The sequence below is a fragment of the Natrix helvetica genome (assembly GCF_964273705.1).
Source record: "Natrix helvetica genome assembly, chromosome: 1".
Classification (NCBI taxonomy): Eukaryota; Metazoa; Chordata; class Lepidosauria; order Squamata; family Natricidae; genus Natrix; species Natrix helvetica.
Window position 1 is genome coordinate 273,375,001 of NC_138548.1, and position 15,463 is coordinate 273,390,463.

At 38.5% G+C, this 15,463-nt stretch overlaps 1 protein-coding gene across 1 annotated transcript in view; it reads left to right on the forward strand.

Moving 5' to 3' along the window:
• The window catches only part of PPP2R2B (protein phosphatase 2 regulatory subunit Bbeta), a 284,774-nt gene that overhangs the window by 81,765 nt on the left and 187,546 nt on the right, over positions 1 to 15,463 (forward strand). The window lies entirely within an intron of this gene.

The window sequence follows — 15,463 nt, forward strand, 5'->3', positions numbered from 1 at the left end:
GCAGTGTGTGCTGTCATTTGGCTTAGAGTTCCTCCAGACTTGGATAAAAGGATGACTGTCAGGTGAGAGATTATCTGGGAAGGTTCTTGGTCACTGCAGAAGTCGTGAAATCCTAATCCAATCAGAGCCCACACAGATGGCCTTGAAAATCAGTCACCCAGCACAAAAGCCTGAGAAACTCTGGAACTATATTTAGCTAGGTCAACTTAAAACTATGCATCTCACTACGTTATTTGTCAAACTTTGTTTTTCCTTCCTTATAACTGGATGTACGTGCTTGATTTATGCAGTTTTATTAGTGTGAAAGATCATTGGGAGAGTTTTATGAGATCATTTTTCTTTTATGCTTAGATTGTTTAGAACCGTTTAGTACATGGATGCCCAGCTTTTTGTTGAGTGAAGAGGAATTATAATATATAATATACAATACATAATAATATATAATATATTTAACATGTGTAGATCACAGTGTTGGAAATACAATCTTGTGGGGCCGCGTGACCCATCGACCACAGTTTGGACATGTCTGTTTTCATGTGTTTAGACAAGTGTACCTAAAAGGAATTAAGTGGAAGGAGGCAGGATTTAACACATAATGACTTACGTGTTAAAGAAATTTAGCTGATTCAGGCAACAGAAATGCACATCATGCTCTCAAGTTTGATTAACCTTTGGTAATGATGAGGATAAACTGAAAGCATGGGTGGGGGGGATTCCCTACCTTTTTCTGTTGGGTTGTATTGGATAAAATAAAATGACTGCTAGGACACAAATCAAATTAAGCTGTTTGGTGGGGCTATATTGACTTGGAGTATGTTTCAGTTTGGATTTTGGGGAGTCGAATAGAGTATATTTGGAGAAAAGAGAAAGGGTAGATTTCCTCCTTTGCACCATCTTTTTTTTTTAATGTCAGCCCTTCAAAGTAGGCAAGATTAAAAAAAAAGGAGCAACAGTTATTTCAGGAATCTTCTTTACTGCTGCAAGCTTTAATAACAGAATCCTGAAAACTTGTCATAGTTACTCTGCTACATTTTTTGGCAAGCAAAATCAAGATGGGATTGTGTTTCATTCGTATGCTTCTTTCCCAGGACTGGGTCTTTCTGAACCTGCTCCTCCCTAGGATTCCTTTTCCGTTCCTTTTTCCTTTCTCCAAACCCAGTGCCAATTTACTTTCCATCACAGATTACTCTACCTGCTAGTTTATAATATAGAGACACATTAGTCAGCACTGAATGTAAACAAAATAATGACAGTTCAGACATTCCAAAATTGAAGCAATGTTTTGATGCCTTTCAACTAAGGCAATTCTAATTAGGAGTTCCAATTATGTTAAGTGCATCCAAACTGAGATATTTGATCAGGACAATATCTTTCCTCCTTGACCTTAAGAATGTAATATTTAGTGCATTTAACTCTTACTTAAAACTTTGAAAAATAATGTTCATAAATACCACTGACTTCATGAGGAGACTACAGAGTAAATCATAATATGCACTATAACGAAATAGTTGCTATAAATAGAATTCCGAACTTAAAATTAAAACAGTAAAGAGAGTCAAAATAACCTTTATAAACATTTTGATTTTGATGTGTTTTAAAGTATATTGATTGTGAAGCAAGTGAAGTTGAATCAAAAAGCAAAGTTGTTGGCTAGCTAGGGAGAAAGACATGTACTGAAACTTGGAAGTCTAAATAGAAAATCTATTCAGGGTTGGATTGAAGTATGTAATTTAATTGGGTACATCATGCATAGTGGAATAGAAGAATGCAAATGAAGATATGCATATGCAAAATATTATAGAAAACATATGAGTGTGATAGAAGTAAGTTTGGCATAAAATCTCCAATGTTACAAGTTCACTGAATACTGAAAAAACTTTGGACTTCATAACCATGTTTCTTAACTAGATACCATTTATCATAGGCAACTTGTGGCTACAGTGTATTGTTCTATTTATCATGTAGAGAACCTAGGGAGATGAAATCTGTGCCTATTCTGCATTCATTGAAATAATCTTTTTCTTAGTCTGTCTGAAGGTTATGACTTCCATCATCTTCTCATCCATAAAGTACTTCTTTTCTAACCTTTTGTGTGATTTGACTTACTAATTTTGCTAACCTAATGCCTGGCTTTATATGGAGTTAAGTGATTCTGGAAAATTCACTGGAAATCAATCATGCCACTAGCTTCCATTACCATGGGATATACTTTTCTAATATCTTTAGAAAGCTGGAAATGAAATTTATCTTTGGTAATGACATTCACAAAATCAGATTGCATGTTTTGAGTGTGTGTGTGTGTGTGTGTGTGTGTATGTATATATACTCATGATAGGAAGATAGAAGTGTAAAGTTTAGTAGCAGAAATCCTGCTTTTCAAAAAATGAAAGACAAAAATGTTTATGTTCATTCATAAATAATACTTAGAACACATACCTTTTTCAGATAATATCCTTGTAGGTACTAATGCACTGAAATCATATCTTTTATGTATTCTAGTAAAGAGTGTGTCATTTAATTGAATAGAACTAGAATAAAGAAAGTATTTATATTCCGTTTGGAAAATATAGGTAGGAGGAGGATGTTCCTGTCGTTTTTTTGTTCTCACCTTTTGCATTATATGCAAACTATAACAATATAATTGGCATAGAATTCTAATTTAATATTTAACTTAAAGAAATTGTGTGGGCTGGATGCTTCAATTTACTACTTCTCCAAGCAACATCTTTTATTGCCCGAGCAGGTTCCAGCCCTATATAATTTCATGACATTTACCTAATCTGCAGAACAGTCTCCCTTGCTGTAGTTCTTCCTTTTCCTGATCAAGTAACATAAAAGCCAGCATTTTTAACAAAGGTAGATTTCCAGATGAGGAATGGCAAATTCAACACATCTCCAAATAGACCAGTGAGTAGAATGGTCCTACAGAAACTCTCCAGAAAAGAAGAGGGTGAGAGATTGCCAACAACTGCATCTTGCAAGGAGAACCTAGGACTGTGGTTTGAGATGGGAAAATAATGTGAAAAGGGATCGAATCCTAAGGCAACATCAGAATGAATTAAAGACCAAGACTGTTAGAAGCAAAAGGAAATAATATGAAGTTGGTTTCTTTGACCAAGGCTAAATCAAGACATGTTTCTTTAAAGCTCTGGAAACCCTTTATGGACTTCTTGTTGACAAGTAATTGAAGTTGTGTGCTGCTGAGCTGACTTGACTGTTGGTTTGGAATGCAAATAACAGATGTTTAGTTGCTGAGTTACATTTAAGATTTTAAGTATACATAAACTTTTTCACTAGTCAAGCACACTTGCACTTTTGGATCTGAGGTACAGAAAAAGCTCATCATGTGCTACTATATTGTAAGTTCTATTTGCAGTAGTTCCATCTTGCTGCATCAATACCTAGGAATAATGGCTAATTGTTATACAAACCTCCTTTTCTCTGATATGAAATTATATATCACTTGTTCAGTGGCTAAAGTGTTTGTTACCTTACTTAAAAGATGACAGCAATTGATGGAAGTCTGAAAATTGTTGTTTCTCCTTATTGATTAAGTTTTAGGTCATTTCATGACTTGATTAAATATTTTATTTTTAATGTATGTTTTATTTATTTATCAAATTTGGGTAGAAGTACAGTACTGTTTATCTCACAAAAATGGACTCCAAACAGTGTAGAACAAATTATTTTAAACACTGAGTGTTATTTTTGTTTTGGGATGGGTTTGCTTTTTTGGTAGAAGAGAAAAGTGCAAATATAATAATTAAACTTATGACTTAGTACCCAATTATGAGAAACTGTCCTTTTTCATATAGAAAAATTTAGAACTATTAAAACTACAGGTTCAAACCATATAGGACACTTGCCAAATCTCACATATTCATAGCATCCTGTGGTCACGTGATCATCATTTGAGACCTCCTGTTGGTTTTTGACTTTGCTTGTTGGAAGTTGACAGCGAACGTTGCAAATACATGACTGGGATGTTGCAACATTATTATTGCAATCAGGTCACAAAGCATTCAAATTGTGATCACATGACTGTAGGGATGATACAACGGTTGCAACTATGAGGACCCAATATAAGTAGCCTTCGTTCAGCGCTATAATTTTGAACAATTGTTGGATGAGTAGACATTAAGCGATGACATTAAGCACTTGTATAATTTAATATAATATAAAACCTAGCCTAAGTTTACAATTTAGTGCTTCTATAATCTCCATTCAGCAGAACTATCATCATCATATCTAAACATGAATTTTAAATGTTATTACACATTGCATCGACTATCTGTCTTTAGTAGAAATTTCAGTGGCTATCCCTTTTTAGCAGGAATTTTTTAAATAGAACGATAACTTTTTACAAAATGTTCTTCAGATTATAAAATTTGTTGCTCAAGCATCCAAGAAACACAGTTTTTTCCCCCCTTGGGATTCTATTGAAATAAATTTATCAAGATTTAATGAAGACTTTGAAGGACTACCATATATACAGTTTATAACTCAAATAATCTATGTACAATTTTACAAACTAACAAAAATACAACTTAAGATATATGTCTGTTTCTTTATTAAAATTACATTTTCTGCACCTTTAAGGAGTATGAATTCTTCAAGTAAATTTTTGTTGTTTCATAATGCTAATAAAAGGTGTATCTGCCAGTTATTTCATTTATCTCAACTGTTTAAGGTATTAAATCTTAGTTCTGAAAACTAGATGATCCCTTCAACACATAGTATTTATTTTGACGTAAAATATAGGAGAGAATCTGATGATACTGAGATTAAATTACGTAACTAAATTTTTGCTCCTGCAGATGTCAAGACAATCTAATCCTAAATAGGATTACATCCAGTGTGCTGTGCTTACGTGCTGACTGACTTTCATCAATGATCAAACATGAATTTTGTAGCATGTGAAATTTCTTTCTTGGGGTTTATGAGGTGGAACCTCCAGAAGGATACTTACGACTTGCCATGCCAGTAATTTTTGTATTACAAAATCTCTCAATGTGAGATGACAGTATATCCTAATAAATCCTTAAAACTATAAAAGCTTTATTGGGTCAAGGTGAACTCTGCACATTTCTACACTGTCTTGTCTTAATGTACAATTAAACGCTATAAGACAAATTGAAAAAGCATTGATTGCAAGTCAAATTAAGCAAAGGGACTCATGTTACAAAGCATGATACTTCTGTGTTAGATGGAAAGATATTTTATTTTTCATACCTATTTATTTATTTAGATGCCTTTGAGTCAGTTTTAACTCTTAGCAACTGCCTGGGCTAATCCCTGCAGTTTTCTTGTCAAGATTTCAGAAGTGGTTGGCCATTGCCTACTTCCTAGGGTCTAAGGAAAAAATGACCCCAACTTCGACTCTCTTTAGCACAGTAGAGGATAACAGTATTACAATCGCAACTTTTTACTTTTACACAACAGTATGTACAAGCCATTTCTATAACAGTAAACATATCCAATTAGAAAAAACAAAATTAAAGTTTCATTTTGTTTTTCATTTCAAGCACATTTCAGAATAGAAACAAGGTTAGATATATTCTATATCTAGTTGGTGCCTTTTTCTTTTCTTTCCCCTCTTACACATTTTTTTTCTTTTCCCTCCTGCTCCTCCTAGTTTTCTATTACTTTTTTGAATATTTCTTTGTATTTTAAATTTGATAAACCATTAAAAAAGTTAAAAAGAGAAATTGGCTGACTGATGGTCACCCAGCTGACTTCATGCCTAAGGTGTAATTAGAACTCATAATCTTCCGATTTCTATCCTGGTGCCTTAATCATTACACCAAACTGGGCTTCTGTAAATGAAGTTTCCTGAAAACTTGTTTATTAAATCGATATGTGATGCAACTCACATGAATTTGTATGCTGGAACTGCTGGACATGTGAAATCTAGTTGAGTCTTACTCACATTGTAGTAATGATCTACACAAAAGAGTGCTCAAGAATTTAAAGCTTAACCTACATGATTTCCAATAGGGGTCTGATATTAGAAGCAATAGTCTAGAGATGTTCAGTCTGGATTTAAGACTTGAAGTGGGTATAATTGTTTATAATTCATATAATTAGTGTGCAAGTGTGCAAAAGTGGCATGATCAAAGTACTAGGCAATTTCCAATGCCATTTGATGGTGAGACTATCACATGCAGTTTATTGCAAAATTGCTAGAACATAATTTGGTATCCTACAAGATTCTATTACAAGTAATGTTTAGGGCAGGGATGGACAACTATGGCAAATTTATGATCTTTGGACTCCCAAGATTTCCTGAGCCAGCCTCCTGCGAGGAATTCTGGAGTTGAAGTCTACAGGTCACAAAGTTGTAATAGTTGCCTATTCCTGCTTTAGGATAATAATAGCAATAGCACCTAGACCCGTGATGGTGAACCTGTGGCACGTGTACCACAGGTGGGATGTGGAGCCATTTGTCAGGGCACACAAAGCGATGCCCTGTGAGCTCCAGTGCGCATTTGCGCGCTAGCCAGTTAACTTTGGCCTTCTTTTGAGGCCGTTTTTCACCCTCCAGACGTTTCCCTAAAGTCTTCAAAGCGCGAAAAAACGCCCCTCCAGAGCCTTCAGGGAAGCCTCTTGAAGGTCCCTGAAGGCTCCGGAGGTCGAAAATCGACCCTACAGGGAACCCAGAAGTCACTTCCAGTTTGCTCGTAGGACTGGTTTTTGCCCTCCAGAGGTCGAAAATTGGCCCTATGGGGAACCCGGAAGTTTGGGAATGGTGACTTCCGGTTTGTCTGTAAAACCAATTTTTGACCTCCGGAGCCTTCAGGGAAGCCTCTGGAGCCTGGGGAAGGCAAAAAAGCATGGCAAAAGCAGGGGGGGTCGCTGATTGCGTGCATGCGTGCACGCTGGGGGGGACGCTCGCAAAGCATTATGGGTGTGGCACGCCAGCGCAGGGCCCCCCCTGTGCTCCCCCCACTTTTGGCATGGCAGCCAAAAAAGTTTTGCCATCACTGACCTAGACTTATATACCGCTTCACAGTGCTTTACAGCCCTCTCTAAGCGGTTTACAGAGTCAGTATATTACACCCAACAATCTGGCTCCTCATTTTACCCACCTCAGAAGGATGGAAGGCTGAGTCTACCTTGAGGCTGGTGAGATTCTATCTGCCAAAATGCTGGCAGCCGGTGATCAGCAGAAGTAGCCTGCAGTACTGCACTCTAACCACTGTGCCACTTTTGATGTTATAGTTAAGTGACTGCAGGAGTCAGATATATACAATACAAAAATTTAGAATCTTTTCTTTTTTTTTACCAAAATCCTCTCTATGAAATGTAGGTGGACATGACTATAAAATGCCTTTTCTCTTGGAGGGATGGAACAGTATTTGCAACTTTAAAGACTATCCAATATCACAGATATTGTTCTGTTGCTGGAACAATTCTTAAACACACACACACACACATCATCTAAAGAAGTATTTCCCATCAGCACTGGTTCTATATAATAATATACTTCAAAGAGTGTGCAATAAATAAAGAAAATATCTGAATTTAAATTCCCAACAGTCTTGTGGACTGATGTTCACAGACTGATGAGTTTTTAGCAACTGCTTAAATGAAAAATCTTTTTTTTCTCTTGGAGGTTATCATGAATAATGAAAGGAAGGAACAGTAGGAGAGAATTGTGCTGTGGCCAGAGGGGTAAAATTCCATGTAAGACATACTTGCAAAACTTATTTGAAAGACAATATTGAAAAAAAGCCCATATCAAAACTTAAGGACAATGTGCTACTGATGAAAATTCCTTTTGAAAACAGTTTTGATAAATTAATCCCTTGGGTTGTTCCTGTTATAAATTGATTTGGTATTCAGGATAAAGAAAAAAGACTGGAATATAAAATTAGGCTGACATTCCTGTGGCCTTCAGAGAATCCTGGTTCATTTCCTTACCCAGGCAGCTCAGGAGTCAATTATACATGATATGTTGGTAAAGATTACAAATGCAAAATTCTGGGAGGACCTTTTTTGCTTTAGAGATCTTGCCAGCATATGGATAAAAATGTGTCCATTTCCTAAATACTGAATTCAGTGACCCTAAAGACTTAATATTTTCTCCTACAAAAGCAGGGCTAAAATAATACAGTGTTAAGATGATGTAAGGCACCCGTTCAAAACATAGTTTTCTTTAAACTAAGCAAAGCTTTTTCATTAACATGGGATACATAGTTTTGAAATAAAAGCCACACTCCACTTCCCTAAATAGGCAGGAAAATAGTTTATATCTGCTTTCATTACAGGTAACCCTTTACAAGCATAAAAATAAATCAAAATGTTTTATTAGACCTGTAGTTTTCCAGCTATGCTGCCCTTCAGGTTCAGTAATTCACAGATAATCTATAGAGCAGGCAGCCTCTCACACATTACTGTGTTTCTGAATAACAAGAATGGCCATGCAAGGGGGAGGAATGGGATCAAAAGTGTCAAGATGGCAGCCATTACTGAATGGGCAAAGCCATGCTCCATTTCTACAGGAAATCCCCCTTTTTGACTCTATCTTCAGCAGACACCCCAGCTGAACCACTTTTACATTTATCATTCTATGCCTAAAAGGAATCCTCTGAGGAACATTGTTGAGAAGACCGAAATAAAGAAATCTTTCTAGACTTTGACCAGAGCAAGAATATAATTTGAAAGTGTATTCCCAGAGAGGCAGCTTCTACAGTTATCCAAAGTTCTTCTTTAAAATCGAATAGAATATCACAAACATAGCCATTTTGGACAAGTCAGTCTAAGGAAAGAGAGTCAGCTAGTAGACGGATATATATTTAATTAGGGAATTATCTGCAGGCAATAGGTGTACAATAATAGTACTAAATGGATTTAAATAAAACCCCTATTTAGTAGAAGAAAGATGCAATACCTGTGCTCACAAACTGAAACACACCTTTAGTTTCAACGTTCCTCTAATTAAAAAACGCCATACTTTAATTTACTATAAAGAATAGAAATACTAGTTGATTGTCTCTGCTATTGACTCTCAAGTCCCAGTAAAGAAACTATGGCAATTTACATTGGAAAATGTACTGCAGTAATTCCCTGAAGAGAGAAGCAGCAACAAAATGAAATCAGGCTGGCAACTCTAGTTACCAGTCTAAATAACTGAACAAAATATACAGTAGTTAACGTTCTTTGTTTCCAACCTGAATGTGCACGTCTTCTTTTCTTTGTTCCCTAGTCACAAAACTCAAATTGTATTTGGTTCAATATCTTTTTAATGACATCAAACCTTATTTATGACCTGAGCAAATACTTTCTATGCGATTTGCACAATTTTGATTGCACCAAAAACTCAAGAGGCTTCGTTATTCACTAAGAGTAATGAAAAACAATGGAATAATAAGTCAGTTATATGTTGGAATGTAGATTTTTAAATGGGCCTCAATTTGGTTTATTTTTCACTTTTAATGGCTTGTTATGCTATTCCTACATTTGCACTCAGTATTTGATGGCTAGAAGTGTCTAGCTATGTTATGGCAAACCTATGGTATGAGTGCCACAGATGGCACACGGAGCCATTTCTTAGGGAATGCGAGGTGTTGCCCTGTCAGCTCCAGCGTGCATGTGCTCGCTGGCCAGCTAATTTTGTCCTTCATTTTCAGCCATTTTTTTCGAAAAACAACCCAATGCACAAACCGGAAGTTCGTGAATGGACTTCTGGTTTAATCATTGGCCCATTTTTCTCCCTCTGGAGGCTTCAGGAGGCTTCCATGAAGCCTCCAGAGGGCGAAAAGCTGCCCAACATGCAAACCGGAAGTTGGAAAATGGGCCATTTCCAGCCTCCAGAAGGCCTCCAGGGGGGCATGGGAGGCCATTTTCACCCTCCCCAGGCTCCTAGAAAGCCTCTGGATCCTGGGGAGGGCGAAAAACAGACCTACCATGCCCAGTGTACGTGAGTGTGTGTGAGAGTGTGTGTGTGTGTGTGTGTGTGTGTGTATCAGAGTATAAGACTCACTGGAGTATAAGACGCACCAAGGTTTTGAAGAGGTTTTGCACTCTGCAGACCTCCCAAAAATGGCCCGTTTTTTGCGAAAATGGGCCCGCTTTTTGTTTTCAAAAAAAGGGCATGAATAGCCTTTAGAGTAGAGTGTACCTGGGTATTGGGGGGGTCAGAAATGAGTAAAAAAACAGCCCTTTGTTGTCGAAAAAAGGGCATGCATAGCCTTTAGAAGGCTTGTAGAGTGTTCCTGGGAGCTGGGGGGCAAAATTGAGCAAAAAATGGCCCATTTGTCACTCATTTCTGCCCTCCCCAGCCCCCAGGAGCATTTTGCAAGGCTTCTAAAGGCTATGCACGGCCATTTTGGTGAAGGGGCTTCAGGACACAAAAAATGCTGTATTCAGTATATAAGATGCACCCAGATTTTCAGCCTCTTTTTTGAGGGAAAAAGGTGTGTCTTATACTCCGAAAAATACGGTATATACAGTTTGTGTGTATATATATTATATATATAATAGCATTTTTTCTTCAGTTTTACTACTGGGAGGTTGCTAAGATGGATATTTAAAACAACACAATAACCATTGTTCTGACAATGCAACTTAACCTGTAATATACTGTACCGTAAGATAAAAACATTAAGTGCTGAACTCCAGATCTCATTAAAATATCATGAGAGTTCAGGTTTGGGCATAGATTTTTGAGTTTATTTTGGCTGACAGTGATTGTCCAAATACCCAGCCATAGAAGTTTTTTTTTTTTTAGAATGTGCATCTGGTTCTTTGGCACACATACAGTTGGCGTGAATGGAAGTAGGGACATTTAACAGACCAGCTACCCACTTAGTAACCATTAAAATGAGATGAGTACTGCATTGTGTTGGCCTTGTGCCTATTATTGCCTACTACAACTAAAAGAGTGCAATGTGAGGGAAGGACTGAAATAAAGGATGGCCATAGAGGGGAGGATCATCCTTTTTTCAAGTCTTTTGCAGGTAGGTTGAAGAAGCAGTGGCTGCTATTTCCCATTTTTAACTGTTAGGCAAATATATGGCTCTTTATTTTGTGATGGCTTTGTTAATAGGAAATGTACCAATGCATTCTTGTCTGATAGGATGGACAGCATACAAGTATTGGGAAACAAATCATAAAAACACAATTCCTCACCCAATTTAACAAAAGTGCATTCAAGGAAAGTAGGCATTAAACAGGACATTTTTAGTGATATATGTACTGTTTCTCCAGAGGCAGATTGAACAAACAAGGGACAGACCCTTTTTGGTTTCCAGTATTGTTATCCTGGCATGCCAGAAGGTGCAACAGAAATTTCTGATCATAGTGTGAGATTATACACAAAGGAATGGTGTATATTATTTCCATCTTCCTAAGGAATGTTTATGTTGTGCACGCATGCCCTACTTCTAGGGGGCAGCTTACAACATATTGAAAATTATTGCTGTCAGATGGCAAGCTGTTTCAAGACAAATAAAATCTTGCGTATTCCATCCCAGGGTGTCATGACTTCTGTTCGGTGTGAACAGTAGAGAACATACTTCTCGTTGGAGACCATGTAGTGATACAGAAACCCCCAAGTCAATCTCTGAAACTTCTAAAGAATTCTTTGAAAACGTGAGACACTTGAGAATTGCACAAAGAAATGAAGAGATATTAATTAGGTAGACTTCATTTGAAGTGCTTTTGATCATTGTTTTTTTTCAAAATGTGAGAATACTGCGCTTCCTGAACAGATCAATCTGTAGGCTAGCAAGGGATTTATTCAAACCAGTGGTGTGCATTTAGGAATCATATCTTTCATTTCTCTGCACAGTTTATATGCTACATGCATTTCTGCAATTATCATTTCTTCCTATTGTTTGCCCGTTGCTATAGCAGTATACCTAGTACATGTTGAGCATTCGTGAACTGCCATATATAGTTCTTGCAAACATCAGACTGATGTCTCACAATTCTTTCTGATACCTAATACTATTCTGCCCCAACATTACTGCCTTTGTGTGCAGAGCAGTACTTTCATGTCAAGTGTGTGGCCAACTGTTGTTGTTTTTTTAAATCAAGACCAGTTTTTCTTCCTAACTGATTTCCTGGTTGTTTTAATTGCTGTATGATGCTTTCTTTGTTTTGATGATTATTCATAATTACCTATTATGAGCTGGACTCCCTCTGAGAAAAGACTTTTCAGAGACTTCAGAATAACAGAAGGGCAATGGCCAAATGTATCTCCCCAATTACTGAATATCTCATGCAGCTACTATGTACAATGGGGCCACTATAAACATGGCCGTCTTTTGGTTCATACGGTCTTCCTTCTTACCTGGAAGAACCTTTCACATACTCTCTCTAAATATCTGGGTAGAGTCAATCACCAGATGGTCCCTCATATATCATGAGGTCTATAACCACTGTAGTAGCCTCTCATTGGCTGCAGTCCAACATGCAGGTACTCCTACCTTAACATCGCTTGTTCAGTCACCATTCAGTTATAACAGCACTGAGAAGGACACTTAGGACCAATCCACTGAGTTCCAGCCTCCCGGTGTTACATGATCGCAATCTGGGTGCTTGGCAACCATCTTCCACTTGTGATGGCTACAGCATCCTGTGGTCGCCTTATCAACGTTTTTGAACTTGCCTGACAGCTTCCCGCGGGCAAAGTCAATGGGGAAGCCAGCAGAAAAGGTTGCTACTTGCTCTGGTAAATCACTCATAGCCTCCTCCGCCCAGCAGCAGCCACTCACCCCCCCCCCCTCCCCGGTCCTACTGTGCTTGTGCCACAAATCTGTGCCTGCCTGCCTGCTTGCTTGCAAGTCACCTGAAATTTGCATAACGACTCAAAATCTCACTTAACAACAGTGGTGGCGATTGCCATAGTTAAACAATGTGGTCATGTGACATCACATTTTTCAACTGCATCGTGACAGAAATTTTAGTCTCTTTACTGTCCTTAACTGAGGACCTGTACCAGATTTCCCATGCCAGCACCCTGGATTGTGTATTTTGCATTGATTGCAGTTTCTAAGATGTCTTCAAAGGCAACCTTATAGAGACCAAGTATGTACGTGTGCTCCTTGATTTATGACCGCAGTTCAGACCAGAAATTGGGTTTTAAATGACTAGAAGTGAATTTACAACTCTTTTTGCCACAGACATTAAGCAAATGTGGTCATCGTATGTGTGAATCCATTCATTCCAATGCTTCACATGACTGCAGAACACCATGGCCGGAGGTAAAGATGACTGGTTGTCACGCGCCCGACATGTCATATGACTGTTTTCAACACGAAGTATCCATTCCATGGTTATTATAAATGCAAATGAGGATTAAGCAACCTGTTGTAAGTTGAGGACTACCTGTAGTGATGAGAATGCTAGTTACTGCTACCAAGTATAGCTGTAAATGTATTAGCTAATGGTCATTTTGGATACACATGCGTGCACGTGCACACAAACACACACACTAATGTCAGGAAGCACCAACTGTTAACATAATCAAGTTGTATTTTTGATTTAAAGAAAAGTGACAAATTCTATTTTGTGTATTCTTGTGTGTGCCTTCATGTCAGTGTTGACTGCTGGCAACTACCTGGACAAGTCCCTGCAGTTTGCTGGTAATAAACAGTCAGAAGACAATACACAATCAGTCTACTTAAGACTAACATTGTTTTCATTTAAGAGAAATGAAACAAGTTAATTGGCAACAATACCGAAGAATCATGAAAAATGCAACAAAGTCAGGCCAGGATGGTAACGTGTACCAAGAAGAAGCCACACAAAAAAATGCCACTCCATAGATAGAACCCCTTTATGTTATCTGTTTTCAGGGCGATGCATGTTGCAGGATACGGAAACCTGAGATTGTGTAGTTGCTATGGTCATTGATTCATCCTTTTATTTATTACCTTTATATCTGTCTTCTCCTCTAAGGAACAAGGTGACATACATGGTTCATTAGAAAAAGAACTCTCTCCCTCAAAAGGAAAGAGAGAGGCACATTATACCATAATTAAGACCAAATGAAACATCATGTTGTGAGCAAGCTTATTAAATTTACAATCATTTTTTCTTCAAAGTAGAGGTTAAGTAGAAAATGTGGGGGTGAAGGGAGACACTGCAAGAACTAGTTTCCTTGTGAAGAATAGAGGTATCTGGAAGCTATGTGTCCAACAGAATATTGTGTTACACTATCTTGTTTACTAAATGGGATGCGGTGGCTCAACGGCTAAGAGACTGAGCTTGTCGATCAGAAAGGTTGGCGGTTCGAATCCCTAGCACCATGTAACAGAGTGAGCTCCCATTACTTGTCCCAACTTCTGCCAACCTAGCAGTTCGAAGGCAGGTAAAAAAGCAAGTAGAAAAATAGGAACCACCTTTGGTGGGAAGGTAACAGCGTTCCGTGTGCCTTCAGCATTTAGTCATGCCGGCCACATGACCACAGAGACGTCTTCAGACAGCACTGGCTCTTCAGCTTTGAAACAGAGATGAGCACCATCCTTAGAGATGGTGGCTAGCACATATGTATGAAGGGAACCTTTACCTTTATCTTGTTTACTGCATAGCAAATGTTATTGGGAGTCCAGTCTTAAAATTAGCTTAAATTTTGACATTTAATTCCAATGGTAGAAATGTCTTCCAAGTGATCATTTCTGCTACTAATCATGGACACTCATGGGCCAGGATGGAGGTAGGCAAGAGGTTGGACAAGAAGGAAAGACAAGATGGAAGATGCTGTGTTTGACCTCTTAAACTTTCGATATGCAAACCAAGTCTGAAGTAGACTTTTACAAAGCAGTTCCTCTCTTAAGTTTTTATGGACACAACTTTTCAAAAGGGAAAGGTTTCTAATGAGTAAATTACGAAGTGTGGGTTTATTTTATATTCAAGAAAAAGGCAGAAAATTACTACTAGGCAGATCAACCTTTTCTCCCAACATTTCCTTAGAACTGCCCCCCAAAAAATTTTTTTAAAAAAAAATATCCTGATTGCACAACTATCGGCTGCCTGAAGATCTTTTGGCATGGAAAAAAGTCCGGTCAGAAAGGCGTTTAGTGGATCCTAAACATTTTGCGCAGCACTGGGAAGAGAGAAATCTACCTTCCCTCCAAGTCGCCGCGTCCGTCTTTAAAGTAATCTGGCCTGGAGATCCCAGCACCGACCCTACCACCGAGCCACGGGCCGTTTCCCAAGGACTAGCCGAGAGCCCTCATAACTGAAGGCGTCTCGGATGCCCCGCGCCCCGTCACTCAGAGCAGGAGATCAAACGACCGAAAACCGGCGACGATCGCTTCGACGGCGGCCCTTCCACGTGACCGTCACTACCGTCCAGGCGGGATCGCGCGCGAGTGGGAGCCGTGGAAGTCCCCGGTGCTGGGGTGGTAGTGGTAGTGCTGGTGGTGGACGACAGCGGCCTCGCCTTGCCGCCTCTGCCCGACCTTTGCTTTCGAGCCGGTCCCTTCAGGGGTGGTCCCCCGAAGCTCCACTG